Raw genomic sequence first — 20,305 nt, 5'->3', positions numbered from 1 at the left:
AAATTTAAAGGCAAATTAATTGCACTGGTGAATCCAGGACTATGGCATGTGAAAAGAGTTTAAAAAGCCAGGAGAAGCAAAGTTTATTGTATACTGGATTTGGAAACTGAATTAAACAGAGAAACACACACAATTTTTGAATGTAAAATTAATACATGTTGATTATAGAAGAAAAAAAAACACTCCTAAGCCTACCACTGAGAAAGCATATTTGTTTTGGCCGCTCAAGATTGATTTCTGCCTTCATGTGGAAGTAAGTTTAAAGGCTCTGTGTTAGGGCATAGTCTAGAAACATGGGGTCCCATGGGCATCAGGAAAACTTACAAAGGGAAGAGACAGAACCAGTTCCATCTCTCCATGTTTTAGAGAACTGGGGCACTAGGTCAGCCAGGTAAGGCCAGGTCAGAGGAGGGTCCCGATGACGCCTGAGATGCAGAGGGATGGTGCATGAGTGAAGACCTTGGGTAGCACCAACGTGTGGTGGCAGAGGTGGGGCGGATGTGGCTGATGTCAGGGAGAGAATGGGGAGCATGCACAGGGCTCAGTCCTATAGATACATTGAAAATCCTTTAGCCTTTCAAAGATTATTAACCCAAATCACCTTTCTTTCTTACTCCAGATGCCTCAGTCTCTGATATAATTGCTAAGTATCTGCCGTGTTAAAAATAAACATTTGAGAATCCAGGGTGATCTTTCTCTTTTCTTTTGAGTTGTAATTGCGATGTACTTATGGCCTGCCATGACGTGAGGTCTGGCTTAGATTAGCCCCTGGCTGAGAGACCCGTGCTAATTTAGTGCCTGCAATTATGCCTGCCTCTAATTGTGTTCTGCTCTTTGCAGGACGTGCCCTTTGAGTTTCTCTGCAATAGCAGCAATGGTTATGCTGGGTCATCTATACTTTCTTGCCCCAGGCCCCTTGTGACACACATTGGTGAGACAACTGGCCAGGATTAGGGGTATGATCTGTGACCCTGAAACAGAGTGAAATTGATTGGCAATGAGGGATAAGGGGGGTGATCCTATGAAAATTGTAAGCACCGTAAGTATTCTAATATCTGACCCCCCCCCCCACTGCCATGGATGTGCACCTGCCTCCCAGCTGTAAAGATGCTTCCAATAAAAGAATCAAAAAGGAAGACATGCAGAAAAACAAACTTTTTTGTATTAGTGCATTTGTCTGAGGTGTCATCCAGCTGTAGCTTCAGAGTAGGAATGTACATGTCAATTGAGAATTGAGAAGGATCAGCCTTTGCTTTCTGTCTGCAGAGGCTGGCAAAGGGGTAACAAGCTGCATAGTTCATTGCTGGCAAAATAAACCACTATGTAGTTATAAACAAGAGTGGATGGGTGAGTCGAAAGATGGGTGGATGGGTGAGTGGGTGGGTCCCCTTCCTGATGTATAAAAACAGAACTCCTAGCTTTGGGGTTCATGTTACAATTGGACTCCAGGAAAACAGACTATACATTCAAAATAATTCTAAACCAGCTTTAAAATATAAATTAAAAAGTATTTTCCCTTTAGCACATTTGAATATTATTTACTAAGAGAAAGAAGAACATGCCATCTTCGATAGCTCCCGCATGCTCCTAGATTCACAAATGATACCAGGGAAACCACTGCTTGCCTCTGTGCCTTTGAAGAGGCGGGGGTTGTAGTGGGAAGTCTGAAAGCTCACCATCACGGAGCTCCAGCTTCTTCCTGAGATGGGGCACTTGGCTGTGAAGCCACAGGAGGCTGGAGGGGTAGAGGCTGGGGGCAGGAAGAGGAGGAAGTGAGGAAGGGGGCGATGCCCGGGAGGGCTCTGGGAGAGTAACCAATTCCTTCACTGGGGGCAGGCGGGAGTTTCCAGGGTCATTATGGGGCAACCTGTGAAGGGAGGGGAGGAAAGAGATTTCCGGAAGTCTCCCGCTCTCCCCCCTGCCTGCTTCCCTCCTTCCCCTAGCGGTTGATTGCGAGGAGCAGCGGAAGGAAGGATGTATCAAACCGAAAGAAGAAAGAACCCCTGCCAGTCGCCCCCATGACATCCGACTCTGAACGGCAGCGATCTCCCGGCTGCGGCGTGTCGCAGATTAACAGCAGCGAGGGCAGGAGGCAAATCAGATGCTCCAAGAGCTGACTGTTTTCTTTAGCCCTGAGAGCTGACTGTAGGCACAGGTTGCATATCAAAGGCAACAGGAATCAGTCTGTGGCAATATTACATCAGGTCCTGGACTAGTGGTGGTGTTGGTTGGGGGGGGTGGGCAGTGGGGTCCAAGTCCTAAAAGTTGTCAGTCAAACACCAGCTGAGCTTCTAGACCTCCTTCTGTGGCCCTGCTTCTGAGCAAGTATGCAAATAATACAGTCAGGCTCTATGTCCTGCAATTAGCACAAGGGAGGGCTGAGTAAACTAACTGGGAAGACTTAGCCTTCTCTCTGTGGTTAGCTCCTAAGGCTTTGAAGTGTAACTTTTGTTTTGGTTTGCTTGCTTTCCCCCTGCATAGAAATTTTCCCTAAGGGAAAGGTGGGTCTCAACTACCTTTAAAATGAGTTTTCACTCCCTGAGCAAGGCTTGTAAAAGCTTGAGAGAAAATGCCAGGAGAAAGCATGGAAACTTTTTGGTGATAAACTATGGGCACATAATCAGCGGACAGCTGCTAACCCCAGTAGCTGCATGCTTTCTGCCATCTTCATCTACCTGAGCAAAACTTCGGGAACATGTTTATACTAAATCTCCAGAGACAGCAAGAGAAACCCAGCTTGGGGGAAATGACTGGACCTTGATTACTTAGGATAAAAAGAGATCAATTTATGGTAGGACTATCTATCTATTTATGTCTGCACATTCATCAGGTTTGCCTAGGAAAGGAGTCTGAGAAAATGTGTTGGAACTGGGCATTTCTGATGTCTATCCTATTCCCTGCCTTGTTTGATAACACTCTCTCCAGTCCCCGGATCTCATTTTAGGAAATGAGACTTGTTATCAGGCGTCCTAGAGCCTCCATATTTTTCTGAGTCTTTCTGTGTCTGCCAGCTCCATTGATGTTGTTACTGTTGCTGTTTTTCCTCTTCCTTATATTTTCTGTGAAAATGCTTAGGAGTTTTTAAGAACTGGTGGCCACCAGAGAGGTTAAACATTGTAAACAATATAAAGCAAAGGAAACTTAGTGTGCTCTCTTTGGGGTGTGTCATTGCTGTACAGCTTCTCTTTTATCCTAAGAAACCCTAATCATCTTCTGTGGTGGGAGGGGTTGGAGGTGAAGGGATGGCTAGTTGAGGTGGGGGCAATTTGTGCTATACCTGTCTCTGACAGTCTTTTAACTTTTCATTTGTCTAGGCAAATTTCTTGTAAAAGAGCTGTGTCCAGAACTGGTTCCTTCCGGTGGGTTTTTGGTCTCGCTGACTTCAAGCATGAAGCCATGGACCCTTGCAGTGAGTGTTAACAGTTCTTAAAGATGGTGTGTCCGGAGTTTGTTCCTTCCAACCTTCCGATGTGTCCTCAGTTTCTTCCTTCTGGTGGGTTCGTGATCTCACTGACTTAAGGAGTGAAGCCATAGACCATCCCAGTGAGTGTTACAGCTCATAAGTAGTGTGGACCCAAAGAGTGAGCAACAGCAGTAGCAGCAGCAAGATTTATTGTGAAGAGGGAAAGCACAATCTTTCCACAGCATGGAAGGGGAACCAAATAGGTTGCCTCCGCTGGCTCAGGTGGCCAGCTTTTATTCCCTTATTTGGCCCCACCCACATCCTGCTGATTGGTCCATTTTACAGAGTGCTGATTGGTCCATTTTACAGAGTACTGATTGGTCCATTTTACAGAGTGCTGATTGGTCTGTTTTTACAGAGTGCTGATTGGTGCTTTTACAAACCTTTGCTAGACACAGAGTGCTGATTGGTGCGTTTTTACAGAGTGCTGATTGGTGCATTTACAAACCTTTAGCTAGACACAGAACACTAATTGGTGTGTTTACAATCTTTTAGCTGGACAGAAAAGTTCTCCAAGTCCCCACCCCACCCAGAAGCCCAGCCAGCTTCACCTCTCAAAGTTATGACTCTTTTATTCATTCACTCGTTCACTTAGCCATTCAACATATACCCAGCACATGCCTTGAGTAGGACAAAGCTGAACGGCTGTTTTTAAAAGGTATGTTTCTGTAAAGATGCACTCTTCCTTGACCACCAGACCCTGCCAAACCTTTGAGAGAGTGCCTCTGAGAAAGAATGAGCAAGGGGAACTATCCCATTGGAAGGGAACTCTTGTGTCCTCACCCCTCCTGAGACAGAGGTGATTATGGGCGTCTTCTAAAGCACTAAGAACTGTAAGGTCTCCTTAAGGGGGTGAGGGATATGACTTTTGAAAATAGTAACAGTTTATGTGGGGATAGTTTATGAGAGTTCGCAGAACCCTTTCACGTGCGTTACTAGAATGAGCGTTGGGTTGAAGATTAGGCAGACGTGCTTCCAATAATACTTTTGAAGCACTAAACACATGGTGTGTTTCACCAAGAAGTTAACAATTGTTCACAGTTGTAGTATCTGTGAACACATGTCCCAAATGATCAGATTAGCTAACGTGACCAGAGTGGAGAGGCTTGAAATCTCTTTCACTTGGTTCCATCTCCTTATTTTGTCACTCACCTAGTGTGTGTGGTCATCCATTCACAAAACACACAGAGATGAAAAACTAACTTAAAAAATCAGGGCCGGGCACGGTGGCTCACACCTGTAAACCCAGCACTTTGGGAGGCCGAGGCAGGTGGATCATGAGGTCAGGAAATGGAGACCATCGTGGCTAACACGGTAAAACCGCGTCTCTACCAAAAATACAAAAAATTAACCAGGCGTGGTGGCACGTGCCTGTAGTCCCAGCTACTCAGGAGGCTGAGGCAGAAGAAGCGCTTGAACACAGGAGGTGGAGGTTGCAGTGAGCCAAGATCGCGTCACTGCACTACAGCCTGGGTGACAGAGCAAGTCTCTATCTCAAGAAATATATGTGTGTGTGTGTGTGTGTGTGTGTGTGTGTGTGTGTGTATATATATGGTGATGATTTTAGGGGATCAAGTCTGATTTCAGGATTTTGGGTTGCTTCTGTTCCTCTGGGTGTTTTCTTGGACCCAGAGTCAACATTTAAAACAAAACAAAACAAAAACACCTACTGGTTCTCAAGTTTTGACCCTTGTGTCATTTATCATCAGAAGTCATGGGATCTACAATTATAGGACCCAGGACTGAGTTAATCTTTGAGGGATAAATTGTGGCACATTCTGTTTTTGAGGGCTGTTCCAAATCTAAATATCTTTGTCAGTGATTTATGATATTCTGTGATTGTTTATTTAGTTCCCTCGGTCTAAAAAAAAGAAAAGAAAAGAAAAGAAAAAAGTCGGCCTTTAGGGTCAGCCTTCAGTGAACAGCGGCTGGACATCTCAACAGCCTCAGCCCAGCCTTGGGCTTCTGCTGAGATGCAAGCATAATGACCAGGAATGTGATCTGTCCCCAGCCAGATGGTCAATAGCTGGAAATACTACTCCCTCCACGGTAACTACAATCTAGGGGAGGTTGAGAGGGACGATCAGCAAACCTGGCTGATCTAAATGGATTTCCACTCCATGTTCAAGCATTTTGGGTTTGAGAAAACCCCCAATACTTCGAGCCCCGGGCATTTTTTCCATTAATATTTTAAACCGATGTTCATGTCAAGGGAAATTTAATACGTAGGTTTCTGATTCATTTACACTTAACTCATCAATATATTGTTCTGTAAGAGATGATTGGTGTCCAAGAAATCTTAAGAGCCTTTTTATAAGCTTTTAAACTTCTTTTAAACATTAAGAAACAGAAGTTGCAGTCTCCCCAATGTAAACAGGAGTGAATCCCTGGTGGGGGGGAAGGAAGGTGGGAGGGTGGAGAGGGTGGATATAAGGCGCCAAGACACACTGACCTCAGTCCTTGAGGGACAAGAAAGTGGAGCCCAGGACTTTCCAGTCCCCACCTAGTGATCAACGTCTCACCCACAGTCAGGGGAGCAAACTGCTGGTTCTACTTTTTTGAATTCTGAAGGCAAAGGCAAGCTTTTTTTTTAGGGGTCGTGCTGTTGGCAGAGAAAGCTCCCAAGAGTTCTGCTGCACAGAAGAAGGATATAGACTCCAAAATTTTACTTCCAGGCAAGGCCTCCCCCCACCCTCTTTTTCCCCTTCAAAGAAAGTGCTCATAATGTATCCTTTCATTTATAATTTTATGAAGGTCTCAATTGAACATGTAAAGAAAGTGGAAAAATTCTAAGTTGCCATGGATGTTTGGCATTTTTCCTGCTATACTAAAATCTACTTTCTGCCCCAAGCAAAATGGTTTCAGAGATTCCAATAAAAGGGGGTGGAAGACAGTGAGGGCGGAGGTCTGGAATCAGAGTCTTCATGAAATATATTTGTATTTTAATTATTTGAATATGATCGACTTCTGTTTCACCCTATTTCATTTGGCTTCCTATGGTAAAATACAGCTCCTTTGCATTTCGTAAAGCTTGTAACCTGTGTAAATGAACACTCCCGTGTTTTATCTTGTTTTACTCATGCTTCTACAAAATGATAAATGTAGCAGAATTCAGCATCTCTTATTTAGGTTTGTTTATTTGTTATATCGTTTTTATTTTTCCTCTGTGTTTTCTTGAAAGAGGGAAAGCTTGAGAATAAATCAGCAATGATAAAAATTTTGTTCTGTTTTCGGAGTTTTAAAAAATTCTCATAATTTCAAGCAAATGCAGAAAGCATTCATATTCAGAAAAGGAGCCAAGGAAAAATGTTAGACACCACTTTAGATTTGTCCAAGATAACATTTACAAAGTGGTGGCTTTTTTCTTGGTCTAAGTTTTAATCTATTGGTATTAGCAATATCTGCTTTTCTCCTGCCTTGCTTTACACAGATTCATGATTTTCTAAAAATTGATGTTTTACTCACATTGAGGTAGGTTCTTTTCTACTGTCTTACATGACTTTGGGTGCATAGACCAAGATTATTTATACGCTGTAGAAGTCGATGGTATTAAATCCGCTCGAGAATTAAGAGAAGTCAGAGGCTAAGTTATGAAAAACCATTGTCAAAAGACTGTAGGGTGAATGTGGTTTTTGCATCCAAGGCTTTACCTGTGGTTCTAAGATAGTTTTTGTGTATTCGTCTTCTGCAGGGACCTTTTCAGTAGAGCCTCTTAAGACACACGTTTTGGAATGCAGTCAAATGCGTGCTGCTGTATGACCAGCCTATTCGGTAAGGAATGCCCAAAAGTTCTGTCTTGTCAGATTTAGATGTGGAGATTTTTTTGAGGAAATTGCATATAGAAATTCTTCCATGAGTTCTGATAGGAACATGAAAACCATCCTTCTGAAAAACATGATAGACATCTGAGTACTTTGAAACACTCATCTACTACTATTGTTGAAGTGTTTCTTTTTTTGAGTAACATTTTAAATAGTATTACTGTTATCCTAATTATACCACTGTTTATTTCACGGTTAAATTCTCTGCATCTTTTTTTTTTCTTTTGAGAAAAAGCTAATATGACATATATCTTCATAACTGCTATTGCCTTTTAAAAAGTCTCTTTTTAAATGATGAATTTTACAACATCCCTGAAAGCTTAGGTTTGAGGTGTCTGCCTCTTACTATCATGAGGTATCAGTGCTGATCTCTAATGTTGCTTTTGTGCTATTTGAATTATCAGTTGGCAAAGGAAATTCTTGTCCATGGAAGATAGGACTACACATATTTTCAGCAAAGTTTTAAATTTTTTTCTCTGTTGAGTTAAAGTTTTGTAAAAAGAAAAATCAACTAATGTTAATTGTGCTGACACCTATTAAATAATTATTTGGTTGGTTTTGTGATCATTCCATGTGACTGTCACAATTGCCCCAATTCATAGTTGAGAAAACTGTGGCTTTAAAAACTCATGTGATGCAGCTATTGATTAGGTAAACCAATACGGCTCCTTGCAGTGCTGGGTAACTGGAGCATGTTGGCTGGACGATCTCTTTGTGATGATGTTTGTGTTAGCCAAGCATTAGAATGGGGACTTAATTGACAAACAGAACTGTTTACATTTTCTTTGACATAGTATTTTTTAAGTTCAGAAGAATAATTTTTATACCCGAAGCCACATTTGCTCATATCTGTTGTACAGGTATATTTCTAGTTATTATTTGTTCATTGATTCACTCACTTAATGAATGCTGACTCTTAGCTGAATAAGGCTGGAAATAGGCAAGGCGCCTGGCTTTGAGTATATAATCAAATAGGGGAAGTAATACAGAAATAATTAGAAAATCATGTAAGAAGGTCTAATACAAGTATTTTACAAAACAACTAGCTTTATCGTATGACTTTCAACTTGGACATCATTTCCTATTTAGGATACCATTTTACCAAGAATGCAGGAAGTTAAGCCTTCATAATATTTACAAACACTCCAGAGTTAACTTTTTTTCTGCCCTATAAATATCACCTCAAGTATTTGGTTTTGCCATAAAACATCAGATAAGCACAATTTGAAATGTGATTCCTAATTCTGGAAAAATGCAAATGCTACTAAAAGATAAGCTTCATTTTCAGTTCCTTTATGGCTGTTAGTCAGCAGAAGAAGGGAGAGTCAATTTCCAATTTATTTCCAATGTTAAAACCTTCATTTTGAACATTGTTTTTCATTCTAGTTATAGCTACATCCAACTTCTTTGCAATGGTTGGAGACCCTTCCCTAAATTGCCCTCTTCTTTAGGGACTGTTAAACTAGCAGAAAGCACTAATTAAATGATCATTAGCTTGAGGATGATTGATTACACTTAGATTTACATGTTGCCTTTTATGCTCAAAGAACTGCTTAAGCATCAACTAATTAATCTGCAAGTGAAGAATACTTCCAGCATTACTCTATAATTAGACAATCTCAGGAGGAAACAAGAGGATTTCAAAGGGGAGTCAGATGGTTTTGCACACCGCTACCTCATTTATTTTTTCATTGCTCAGGTAAAATGGTCAGACCTGAATCCAGTTGCCAACTCATTATTCTTATTTACAAATAAATTCATTTTAAAAAGGCTAAAGTTGTATAACAGATGATGAGCTGGAAATAAAAACAAATGAATAACCAAAAGTAATGCCTTTCATCTCAGCTGTTTGGGTTATTTCTAACACTTTATTCCCCATACAGAGTGAAATTAAGCAAGTCTGTTTCATGACATGTGGTAGACTGTCCTCTCTCTCTTTTCTTTCCCACCATACTCTTATTTGCAAGTTATTGCTGTATATGTGTGTGTGTGTGGGTAGAGAATTAATACTTATTTTGGGCTTTGGTTTCCAAAGTAGTAAGTATTTGAGATAGGAGAGATCGAAAATATATATGAGGGGGCTGACAAACAGAATTTTATAAATATTTTTGGGAAACAAATGTTTGTGACCATAAGAATGATTGATTGATAGAATGTTGGGAATCTATTTGGTGTAATGATGCATACATTGAAGTAGAATATATCTTTATAAATTCATCCCAAAATTATATTTAAAACCATAATGACTTTTGCACCAACCCAATACACAAAACAAGGACCTTGAATAGTAATAAAAGACAATCGTTTTACTCAGGCATCTCATCTGTATATATGGGTCAGTAGGACAGCTCTGACCTATATATACAAATTAGGTAGGATATTAAAATGATACTAAAATGTCAAGCCTCTGTTGGTCAGATGGTTATTTATCAAACTTTCCTTGAAGCATAAGAAGTCTTCTGAGCTTTACAAAATAGAGGGATGTAGCAGTAAGCAAATTCAGTTCAGGTTTCTGTTTTTGGTTGGTTTCAGATGAGCTTGTGTCGAATGCTAAATTTTCCCTAATTCAGCAACTAGCTTGCATATGAACATTAAGTGTTTGTGGGGGAAACTTCAGCATTTATTTTTTTGAAAACTTATAGCTATGCATTGATTTGCGTTAACTTCTCTCCCCCACTTCACTTAATCACAGTAAATTAAAGTGATGATCTGTTTTTAGGTTAGAATTTGCTAAGTGAGTGTCTTTGGGAGCAGTCACTTAATTTTCTCACTAGGAGTATGCAGTTTCTAACCTGTCAAGGACAGCCTAGATTTACCGTGCCACACAGGCATTCTGATACAAAATTCAAAAAGTTGGGATTGTTAGGAGAGCTAGAAAGCACAGATTGCACTCAGTTGGACAAAGATAAACAGAAAGCATGTTTTTTTATGAAATCGGAGATTAAATGAGTTGATGGAATCAAGCCTAGACAGCCACATAAGCCAGAGTGGAAAATTATAGACTAAAATGCATCTGATATGAAGAGAATGACTCTCTCCAAAAACCCTCACTTTTTATTTGATTCAAGGAGTCTTTATAAGCTCAGCAAACCCTAAGATTTTAAAAAGAAAAACAAAAGCCTCCAAACAGCATGGCTTTCATCCAGCGCTTTTGTGATTTACAAGTGACCAGGTTTAAAACTTTAATTATCTCACACCTAGGGATTTTTTGGGTGTGTTTTAATTTGTAAGGCATGTTCACAGACAAAATGACTCACAAAAAACAAAATCAGCCTAAACCCCCAATTAGCCCTATTCTTCTGTCAAACCAAGACAGTCAATTTTGCCCTGGGATTTCAGAGTGTCCCCAAGTGGCCCTTATATTGATGCAATGTTCATCTTGCAGCTATAATCCCTGGTTTCTTTTGAAGTATACTTAAGCTCTTGTTTAAGTAAGTCCATCCGTGGACAATTATTTAAGAGACTGGAAAATCATTTTTCCACGTGAAACCTTTCTTCCTGAGCTTCCTTATAACTTGAGATGATAACTTCTTTGGTCGACTCCATGCCGTGGATCCCACTCTGTGAACCTGTTTTATAGAGGCAGTATAACAGGTGATGTGAAGCCTTGATATACATTTGGAAGGTATGTGGAAGCTAAGAAAGTGCCATTTGAGAAGCCCTGGTCACTCCTGAAATTGTAATTCATAGAAAGTTACTGGAGCTAAGACTTATTTTTAGGGGGAAATAGAAAAAGAAAGTAATAGAACTATGAAGATCAGGTCTTGATCCTTTCAGAGTTGCTAATGCTAATGTCATTGTTCTTATTTTTCTTTCAAAGATGGAATGACACTAGTTAGAAAAATAAAAGTCTGTTATTTAACATTTCAGATTATGCCTCCAAATCCTATGGAAGTGTAACAACCATAGAGCAGACAAACACCAACAGCATCAACAACAGAGAAACTCAGTCCAGGAGGATATGAAACCCTTTGTAATAAAGAAAGCAACAGCCATGAATATTTGTGTACACGTGTCTTTATGGTAGAATGACTTCTATTCATTTGAGTACATGCCCAGCAATGGGATTGTTGGGTCGAATGGTTCTGTTTTTAGCTCTTTGAGGAATCATTACACTGCTTTCCACAATGGTTGAAGTAATTTACACTCCCACCAACAATGTATAAGTGTTCCCTTCTCTCTGCAACCTTGCCAGCATCTATTTTTTCTTTTTTAAACTTTTTTTATAGTAGCCATTTTGACTTGTGTGAGATGGTATCTCATTATGGTTTTGATTTGCATTTCTCTCATGATCAGTGATGCTGAGCATTTTTTTCGTATGCTTGTTGGCTGCATGTACACCTTTTGAAAAATGTCTGTTCATTTCATTTGCAAAGTTTCATTTCATTTCCTTTGCCCACTGCAGCACTATTCACAATAGCAAAGATATAGAATCAACCTAAATCTCCATCAATGACAGATTGGACAAGAAAAATGTGGTACATATACACCACGGAATGCTATACAAGCATAAAAAAGAACAAGATCGTGTCTTTTGTGGGAACATGGATGGAACTAGGGGCTATTATCCTTGGTAAACTAACATAGGAACAGAAAACCACATACTGCATGTTCTCACTTATAAGTGGGAGAAAAATGATGAGAACTCATGAACACAAAGAAGGGAACAACAGACACAGGGTCTACTTGAGGGTGGAAGATGGGAGGAGGGAGAAGAGCGGAAAAAATAACTAGGCTTCGTACCTGAGTGATGAAAAGATCTGTACATCAGACTTCTGTGACACAAGTTTACCTATTTAACAAACCTGCGTTTGTACCCTTGAACCTAAAAGTTTAAAAAAAAAGAAAGCAACAGCTAACTTCATCCATTCACTGATGTGCTACAACTTTCTCCCATAGGAAGATGCTCTCCATAGCTGGTATCTTATAGTGATTTAAAAGCCCAGGTTGAAAAGTCCCTACTGGCCTCGCCACCCTTGGTACTCCTCTGACTTCAGTTCTTTCATTTGCAAAATGGAATTGAGCACCTTCCTCGTGGAGGGTGACCAGCAGTCCCAGCTTGCCCAGGACACTCAGTTATAGCCAGTGATATGGTTTGGCTGTGTCTCCACCCAAATATCACCTTAAATTGTAATAATCTCCACGTGTCAAGGGGGGGCCAGGTGGAGATGATTGAATCATGGGGGTGGTTTTCCCCATACTGTTCTTGTGGTAGTGAGTAAGTCTCATGAGATCTGATGGCTTTATAAATCAGATTTCCCCAGCACAATCTCTCTTGCCTGCCACCATGTAAGACGTGACTATGCTCCTGTTTTGCCTTCCACCATGATTGTGAGACCTCTCCAGCCACGTGGAACTGTGAGTCCATTATACCTCTTTTTCTTTATAAATTACCCAGTCTTGGGTATTTCTTTATTAGCAGCATGAGAACACACAAATACAGCCAAGTTCCAGGGAACCCATCAGTGCTGAGCAAACTGATACATTTTATCACCCTCTATGAGAAACAAATGAGAAAATGTGTGTAATATATATAACAGTCCCTGGCATATAAGAAAAGCCCAATTTATGTTAGCTGTTATTAAATGGATTGGAGGGGGTCAAACTTGGTCTTCTTTCCCCCAGCCCCCCAACATATGCATTTTATAAAATAAGAAAGAAATGCAACTTTCCACGACCAGATGTCAGATTGGGTCACAATCTTCCTGATGACCTTGAGGGACTTGGAGCAGTGTGTCATCCATCCAGGGCAGAGTGTGGAGTGTAAACAGGATGAGAATTGAACAGTCACATAAACAAGGGCATTTTGTTTTTCTCATGTTCTCTGTGCTGTGCTGATGTGGATTTCATCTCAGCCCAATTCTTCCTATGGATACTTTCAGTCCTAAGCTTCTGCGGTACCATATTTTCAACTTTATAAGGTTGGTGAAAAAGTAATCGCAGTTGCCATTAAAAGTAATGGTGGCCAGGCGTGGTGACTCATGCCTGTAATCCCAGCACTCTGAGAGACTGAGGTGGGCGGATCACGAGGTCAGGAGCTCAAGACCATCCTGGCTAACATGGTGACATCCTGTCTCTACTAAAAATACAAAAAATGAGCTGGGTGTGGTGGTGGGCGCCTGTAGTCCCAGCTACTTGGGAGGCTGAGGCAGGAGATTCACTTGAATCCAGGAGGCGGAGCTTGTTGTGAGCTGAGATCACACCACTGCATTCCAGCCTGGGTGACAGAGCGATACTCTGTCTCAAAAAAAAAAAAAAAAAAAAGTAATGGCAAAAACCACAATTACTTTTGTACCAGCCTAATACCTTTCTTCATCATCAAAATAGCCAACACATATTCGACTCTTTCTATGTCACAGGTGATCTTTAATCACTTTTAGATTTTTTACATCTATTAACTCATTAAACCTAACAGCAACCCAGGAAGTAGCAACTGTTGTTTTCCCCATTTTGCAGATAAGGACACAGAGAGATGGAGAAACGTGCCCAGGGTTTAAGATTTTAGTTGTCAGGAGACAAGATGCAAATCAAGGAGGACCGACCACTTTCAGTCTTACTTTCCTCACCTATAAAATGGCCCAATACGAACTCCTCACCTTGTTCGTAGGGCTGTTGAAAGAATCAGATGATTTGGTGTACAGGAAAACACGTTATTAGTTTTCACGTATTAGGCAAATATGCCCTCATTATTTTTTCATCAGACTTTTATTTGCTCACTCTTGCTGTATAGTCTGAAATGACAAACATTTTGAGAGACAATAGGACTGCCCCAACAAGGTAGATCCTTTTTGTAATCAGGGAAACAAAGCCTTATTTCTTTGGAACCCTCCCCATGGGGATGAAACTTAAAGCAAAGAATTGTCCCAAACTTAGGTCAGCGATGGCCCCACCTTTCCCCTTCTTTCAAATAGCACTTGTTGCTACGAGACAGAAAACACAAAATGAGGTCCCCGGCATCACCTTTGCTCAGCACAAAAGTGGACCCTGCCGCTTTGAAGATGGGAAACAGATGATAAAGTTTAGGCAGGTATTGAGTTACCATTCTGCAGCCTCAAACGGAAAACTAATTAGAATTCAGGCCTGTTTCTAAGAAGCCAACCAAACAACGATGTCCTTAGAACACATAGTAAAAGAAGCTGATCATTCGAGCTTGGGTTTGCTTTGGATTAGAAAGTTCTGCAGAGACGGTGTGTGAGCACTGTGCAAACTATTCACTATTCTCCAGTCCCTGTGTGCACACACCCACATGACGCTCACTCTGATTAATGAAGGCTATATATGCACACTGACATCGGCATTGAAGCTCCAGAAGCAATAGAAATTTCCCCAGGTGTAGCTAGTTTATTTTCAGGTGTAGACAGGATGGTCATTAAAAACAGAGCCAGATTTGGTCTCCTACCTAAACTCAACACCTCCTCTGCCCCTCCCCTGGCAGCATTTTTATGCCTGTGAAGCCTGTCTTTTCCTTGCTGGGCATGCAAACCTTTCACTCCTCAGAGGCCTAGAGTTCTTTGGAAGCCTCGGATGTGTCAGTATCAGTAAACTAATGGAAGCCATGTGTTCGCAGAATGGAAAAAACCTGGCATCCTAAGGCCCCAGACATGTCTTGCCATAAACAGGTCTAAAGCAGAGACTCTCTGAGTCGTTTTCTCTTCACAGCAGCTTGTTGGCCACCCTGCTGATTAGCTGTTGATAATGCTGTTTCAAACGATTCCATTCCTAAACGTGAAGCTCTCATTCTCCAAGGGCAAGGGAAGCAGCTAAGATTTGTTGACTATATATTAGGTGCTATGCAATTTAATAATTTAATGATGAGCACAATGATTACATCACCTGCTCTGTATTCGGTGCATAGGCCTGCTAAGAGCCCTATGTTGACTGATGTATTTAATCCTGACCCCAAGTTGGGAGGTAGGTATTGTCGTCTCATTTTATGGAAAGGAAACCCTTCCTCAGGAGGGCTGAGTGATGTGTCTACTGGTGTTGAGGAGTGGGTTGGGAGAGCTCCTATACTTGGTGTACTTCTTTTCTTCCCCGGGGCACAGTAACTTGGAAAGATACGAATTATGGTGCTAATTTTATAACTAAGAAAGCTGAAATTTAGAGAGTTTGAATAAATTTTCTAAAAACATGTGACTATCTGGTAAATGACAGCAGAGAGGAGATACTCACATAGTCTACAAAAGTCAGTGTATTCTGCTGTGTTTTGCCACAGGGCAGAATTTCTAGGGGGAGAAGGGTTAGATTTCCCAACAGTCAGACCAGGGGAAGTGCATACTTACTGTACTGCATCATATACTGAAGCATCAAAAGAGAAGTTTTTAAAAGAATTTGGTTATTCATGGAAATGCCAAATTATCAAAGTAGTCATTGAGGAAACCGAAATCTTTCAGACTTCTTGGTTAGGTATTTTATATTTTTGTATCTTCAGTAAAAAACAATGTCAAAAATCTCAGTGGCTGAAAATAACTAAGATGTATTGTTTACTTATACTACACATTCACCATGTGATACGGTTAGGCTTTGTGTCTCCCACCCAAATCTCAGCTTGAATTGTAATCACCATAATCCCCACGTGTCAAGGGGGAGACCAGGTGGAGGTAATTGAATCATGGGGTGGTTTCTCCCGTGTGTTCTCGTAATAGTGAGTTCTCACGAGATCGATAGTTTTATAAGGGGCTCTTCCCCGCCCCCGCTTTGCTGAGCCCTTCTCCTTCTTACCACCTTGTGAAGAAGGTGTCTTGCTGCTTCTCTGCTTTCCACCATGATTGGAAGTTTGCTGAGGCCTCCCCAGCGATGCTAAACTGTGAGTCAATTAAACCTCTTTCCTTTATAGATCACCCAGTCTCAGGCAGTTCTTTACAGCACTGTGAAAACGGAATAATATACCATGGGTCAGCCAGCAAGAGTATGGGACGACAGGGTAGGGTAAGGTGGTTCGGTGCCACTTTGTCCTCATCAGGGGAAGCAATATGGAAGACTTTCCACCAACTGGAATATCCCTGGCCTCAGTGGCATAGAGGAGGCAGTATGGGAAGGTTTGTATTGACTCTTAAAGTCTTCTGCCTGAAAGTATCTCCTTTCTTGTTCATGTTCCCTTGGCCAAAGCAAATCTCGTGGCATACCTGACTTTGAGGAGATGGGGAGTGGCATTGCCCCCATATGCATGGAAGGAGAAAAACCATCATATTGAGGAACAACTTCACAATCACCATTTTGCAGATAGGTAGTGGAGTGAAGAGGATAGTAATTTTTTTTAGTGTTCAGAGCCCTCAAATGTGTTAATCCGTCCCAGATGGGGAGGAGAGAAAGCTGGTAGCTCCCCTTTGCATTTGAATAAATGCAAACAGTAAGACTATACAATCCCTTCTCCTCCTCCAGACTCCATGATTCCTACACTTCTCATTCAAACCTGGATCGCAACTAACAAGGATCGGTCTTCTCACTGCAATAGAAGCTGAGTTTATGACCTTTCCCACCCACAGACTCAGGGCTGCTTTCTTAGGGAGTTTTGTGTGCAGCCTTGACATCTGGATTGTCTTCAGAGTGAATCCTTGCTGCTCTTGGCATGAAAACAGCTCCAAGCATGGAGCTGATCCTCTGCAGGGCGATCACACTGGCTGTTAGCTTCCCTTCCTGTCCTCTCTTCCCCAGCCCTTGTTGACCATCTCTTCCCACACAGCATCTGAATCCTGGGGAGCAGACTGGGGGTGGCCACTTTGGAGCCAAGGGGTTCTAAAGCCTCTCAATTAAAAGATGCCAAGTGAAACTTAGGAGTCATCTGAGGGTTTCATCTTTTCTCACTAACTTATGGGACATCCCTCTTTGCTTTGACTGCCTCATTATAAAAACCAACTACCCTCCCAAGGAGCAATCTGCTGTCCAGTCAGCTACAGTTAGCTCACAATGCAACCTGGTCCCCAAGGCCCCAAGACCCCCTCCTTCGGGTCCGTATCACTAGCTTTTACCAGCTTAATCCTTTTTGGGATGAAAGGCTGGGTCTGAAAGGTCAGTTCTGATGAGCCTAAGCTTTTTAATTAAAGTCACCTGAATTGCTCACTCCTTTATTGTAGTCATCCTATGGCCTGGTTTAGCTCGGACATATTCCCAAAGGAATAACTTTGACATTTCTTTAAAAATTTGCTGCAAACTGAGCTGTTTTCAAAAGTAAGGTCTGGTTTAAAATTTAAAAAAAAAAAAAAACAAAAAACTTTTTCCTTTTGTGGTTCATTATCATCTTCTACATTTCTCTTTTTCTCTCTTAAAACTAGAAGTATTTCACTCTGGCTTGCCAAATGATTTTTATCTCAGTAGAAAAAGAACTTGGTATTTCCTGAAAATCTACCACTGCCCCCAAACCCCTTTTTAAAATACATTTTGTGCTGGGAATCAAAGTCAGGTAACTTGATAAGGAGTTAATGAACACAAATTAATTCTGTCTGCATTTAAAAGAGGGACAGCCTGGCCTCACAGAGTTATCTTATTTGCTTTTCTGGACATGACACTTTCTGGTTGTAACACTGTTGGAAAATCTAGGTACTTGAAGGAAATAAATAAAGGCATACTATTTTCCCACTGGAGTAAGGTGATTATGTATGTGTAAATTATTCAGATAATTTTGGGGGGTGGGCCGGAGAAATTTCATTCCAACACATCTGGCTAATTGCATGTAAATTGTCATTTTGACCCTCTGTCATGTGGACAATTTGCATTAAATCCTGGGGTAGGGAACGGGAATTTTAAGTAGTGTTTGTGTGACAGCTGCAAAAACAGTATTTTAATCATCCTAGGTCTCTCCTTCTGGAACAGGCTTGTACAGCCATGGAAGAGGTCCCTGACCATCACTCTTCTCCGTTTTCTATGGCTTGTGTTTCCAAGGACAGAACATGCTTACTCCATGATCTTTCTGGACTTTTGTGTTTCCGAGGACAGAACATGCTTACTCCATAATCTTTCTGGATTTGGAGACTTCCCAGTTTGAGGAAATCTGTATATTTCAAAGCTGACAACATTCTATACTCTTGTAGAACTATTGAATGATGTTGCTTTAAAAGTGACATAGGAAAGGAGTATGGGGGGATAAGAGGCCACACTTTATTTTTTATTATGCTTTAAGTTCTAGGGTACATGTGCACAACAAGCAGGTTTGTTACATAGGTATACACGTGCCATGTTGGTTTGCTGCACCCATTAACTCGTCATTTACATTAAGTATTTCTCCTAATGCTATCCCTCCCTGCACACCCCCATGGCAGGCCCCAGGGTGTGATGTTCCCCACCTTGTGTCCAAGTGTTCTCATTGTTCAATTCCCAACTATAAGTGAGAACATGCGGTGTTTGGTTTTCTGTCCTTGTGATAGTTTGCTCAGAATGATGGTTTCCAGCTTCATCCATGTCCCTGCGAGGGACATGGACTTGTCCTTTTTTATGGCTGCGTAGTATTCCATGGTGTATATGTGCCACACTTTCTTAATCCAGTCTCTCATTGATGGACATTTGGGTTGGTTCCAAGTCTTTGCTATTGTGAATAGCTGCAATAAACATACATGTGCACGTGTCTTCATAGAGGCCACACTTTCATATCTGGTCCTGTTAACTCATATAACTATGTGTCTTTGAGGCAGGAAGAATCAGGGCAGTGCTCTGGAGATCACTGTTGTGTGGTGTATGGCAGGAGTGACAGCTGGCGATCTAGGACTGCCAGTATCATGCTTGAGAGTTTGCTCTTAGTATTGGCTTCCAAAGAATATCAAATCATAATGTAGAGAGGCCCAGAGGTGAAAAAGTGGCATCCCAGGAGACTTGTGTAACTTTCTCTGGCCAAAAAGAACTAAATAAACATCAAGACACTCCCTCTTTTTTTTTTCTTCTTCTTTTCTAATTCATTATTAGCAGCTCTTTCTAATGATGTTAGAGAGTGGGTGATGCTAGAGGAACTGGAGGGTGGAGGGAAAGTTGGAGATGTGTCTGATACCACTCCATTTCTTTGTCCAAGTACACTTTCTCTCTTCCCTTTATTTTCCTCATTGGATAATGAGGCTATGCTTTTTTAAAAGAATCAGATGAATGTCTCAAGTCTCTCTTCACCTACTTCCCAGGTTCCCTGCTTCAGGACAGTCTGGTATTCATGGAGTTACCATCTCCCAAGAATGGAGAGCATCTTCTTCATTTAGCAGTGGGGACATATGAGAGCATCAAATTCAGGTTCAAGCAAGTTAAGTGACTTTCTTCCAGGGAAAATAAAAAGTATTTTCAGAGGCTGGTTGCGGTGGCTCATGAGTATAATCCCAGCACTTTGGGAGGCCTAGGAGGGCAGATCACGAGGTCAGGAGATCAAGACCAGCCTGGCTAACATGGTGAAATCCCATCTCTACTAAAAATACAAAAAAGTTAGCCAGGCATGGTGGCACACCCCTGTAGTCCCATCTACTCAGGAGTTTGAGAGTTTGAGGCAGGAGAATCACTTGAACCCAGGAGGCAGAGGTTGCAGTGAGCCGAGATTGTACCATTGCACTGCAGCCTGGGGAACAGAGTGAGACTGTCTCAGAAAAGAAAAAGAAAAAGGGGAAAAAAAATACCAGAATCAAGGCCAGGTTTTGGGTCTTCCTTAATTCCTAATATGTTTCTATACGAGTTAATTGTGTTTTACCATATGCTCTTTGCATGTACGTAGAGTATAACTTATCAGTGGAAGGTTGACCTGCCAGGAATCGCTTTGTGCAACATCGAGGACTTTTGAAAGGATTCACCAGAAATCAATGAGAATGAATATAAGCAAAAGAAGAGAATTTTTGTTTTGAGTAGCATCTCTCTGAACACAAGACCAGAGTATAGCTGTCCTCAAGAAATGATGAAACTAGGCTCGATAGCTTATAAATACACTCCTCTCCATACATTGAAGCTTGTGTATGCATTTGCACACTTTCTCTTCTTTCTTTCTTTCTTTCTTCTTTCTTTCTTTCTTTCTTTCTTTCTTTCTTTCTTTCTTTCTTTCTTTCTTTCTTTCTTTTTCTTTCTTTTT

General features: G+C 41.2%; 1 long non-coding RNA gene across 1 annotated transcript; it reads left to right on the top strand.

The window, feature by feature from the left end:
- Positions 1-7,152: 7,152 nt before the first annotated feature.
- LOC105506573 lies at positions 7,153-11,283 on the top strand. Its single transcript, XR_001000949.1, has 3 exons — positions 7,153-7,234; positions 8,832-8,983; positions 11,155-11,283. It is a non-coding gene; the product is annotated as an uncharacterized LOC105506573 (long non-coding RNA).
- The last annotated feature ends 9,022 nt before the right edge of the window (positions 11,284-20,305 follow it).

This window comes from Colobus angolensis, unplaced genomic scaffold, assembly GCF_000951035.1.
Source record: "Colobus angolensis palliatus isolate OR3802 unplaced genomic scaffold, Cang.pa_1.0 Scaffold1, whole genome shotgun sequence".
In the NCBI taxonomy this organism is placed as follows: Eukaryota; Metazoa; Chordata; class Mammalia; order Primates; family Cercopithecidae; genus Colobus; species Colobus angolensis.
The sequence above is the reverse complement of the archived record's forward strand: the minus strand, read 5'-3'. Positions and strand labels throughout refer to the sequence as shown.